Source organism: Catharus ustulatus, chromosome 17 (assembly GCF_009819885.2).
Source record: "Catharus ustulatus isolate bCatUst1 chromosome 17, bCatUst1.pri.v2, whole genome shotgun sequence".
In the NCBI taxonomy this organism is placed as follows: domain Eukaryota; kingdom Metazoa; phylum Chordata; class Aves; order Passeriformes; family Turdidae; genus Catharus; species Catharus ustulatus.
The window spans coordinates 6,909,603-6,911,838 of NC_046237.1; positions in this window are offsets into that span (position 1 = coordinate 6,909,603).

Here is a 2,236-nt window from a genome sequence, read left to right on the forward strand (position 1 = left end):
CCAGATCCCAACATCCCAAGAGGATCTGCATCCAGAAAACCACATTATCTCCTGCCTTTCCTTAAAGGGTGGTTTTTACATTTGTGGAGTTTTAAACTCTTGTCCAGGTGTCTTTACAAGGCAGAGCTGACCCTTGTCAGGGATACTCAAATTGCTGCTGGGTTGGGGTGGAGGTTGCTGTGTTGGCTGCATCTTGGCAGGCACAGGGCAGGTCCAGGGAGATCAGCTCAGCACCAGCACGAGAGACTGGAGAAGCAATGTCAGGACTGCATGTAGGGTGGCAGCACCTCACTGATGCAGGCTGTGTAATTGCTTTTTCCCTCATCTCCTCTTCCTGGGGTCTGTATCAATTTAATTTACATGCTCAATGGCCTGGATTGCTTCATCCCTGCAGCCAAGCACCTTCCCAGCATTTACAGTTGCAGTGTGTGCCTGGGTGTTGCTCCTTGGCCTCCTCCTGCATTGAGAGGTGGGAATGGTGGGGACAGTGGGAACAGTGACCAGGGGGCAGAGCACTGAGGAATCACCACATGGCTCTCTCCACAGCACTGTGCTGGTTTGCAAAGATGAGCTCTCATGCACAACACACCTCTGCAACAAAGCCATGGTGCAAGAGATGTGATGGTTTCCTGTGAACACATGGAAGAGGCAGCATCACTGCCCCTGTTGCTCTTCCTCCTCCTCCTGCCTTTCCCAACACAGCTCTGCCTGTCAAACAAAGCACTCCTCAGCATCTGCTTAACATTTGCTGCTCTTTTCAAGTCCATTCCTTGCTCCCTTCTGTTCAGTAGAACCTGAAAACAACAGTGGGTGCCTTTATATTGCATAATTTCTGAGGTTTGTACCTTACCCAGCCCGTAGCTGCTTGCTCTCCCTAACCCAGCATGGCCAAGCTCCCCTATGTCCCCTCTCCCCCATCCCATTCCTGGAGATGGAAAACTGTGCTCTGTGGAAGCAGAAAATGGACATGGTGGCACTTTTGCACACGTGGAGCAGCCGTCAGGAGAAGAGCTGGGCACCGTTTACAGCGAGGAGGGGACTTCGAAGGCGCTGCCTGGTCTCGGCGAGCACGTGGAGCTGCCCGATAGCCACCCCCAGGCAGCCGAGCTCTCCCGGGACGCTGGGAAGCGAGGTCGCCTCGGTTATGCCTCATTTTATACAAAGAAGGTGGGTTGTGCCTGTCCCTCCCACCCTGCTGAGCACCCTCCGCTCCACCGATAATCATACCTAGCAATTACACCGAGCTTTCCCCGCTCTCTGCAGACGTTAATTAAGCTCTTTTCCCCACGATGGAGACAAAGAGGGGAAAACCGCGGGGAAACTCCCAGCTTGGGTTGGGCTTTTGTGTTTTTGCACAACTGTGCCACAGGGCCTCCCAGTTCCCGGCCAGCTCCGCAGGAGCCACACACCGGTAATGGCACGCAGGGTGGACCTGATAGCAATGCTTGTTATGGGTTCTGCTCTCAGCTGGCAAAATTAATGTGATTTCTCCCCATTTCTGGGCTGCTGCTGGATCCTGGTGTGGCTGTGCATTCCCACAGCCGGTAACCAAGGCTGGCTCTGCCCTGCTGCACCTTCCCGAGTGCCTCCAGCTCTGCAGGTGTGACATGCCAAGCCTGGGAACTGGGAAAGTGGCCCAAGGACATTGCAACAGGCTCGCACCCAGCATCATTCTCAGGGGCTGGGGTGGCTTTACAAGAGGGCCTGGGGCACCCTGCATTTAGATGGATTGATGGTTGGGGAGGGCATCCTACCTGCAACTTTGTGGGCAGGATGATGAACACAACACCCTGGAGAGAACAGTGACATACAGGACATACAGGACATACCTTGGAAGGTAGCATGATGGGCAAGACACCCTGGAGGAAAGGATAACGGGCAGGGCACCTTGCCGGGCAGAATGACAAGCAGGTCATCCTGTCTGCATCTTGGAGGACAGGGCAAGGGGAAAGGTGACCTGCCAACAACCTGGAGGGCGGGACAACAGGGAGGACACCTTAGAGGGGAAGATGACAGGCAGGACACTCAGCGCCCACACCCTGGAGGGCAGGACGCCGGGCAGGACAGCACCCCGGAGGGTGTGACTGCGGCCAAACACCCCGGAGGAGCGGACGGCAGCTCGGCCCCCTGCCCGCATCCCGCGGGGGCAGCGCAGCCCTGCCCGCACCGGGGTCCGGCCGCACCTGCCCAGGACAGCCTGGTCTGGGGGCGCTGCCCCGTCCCGCCCTCCCGGGGC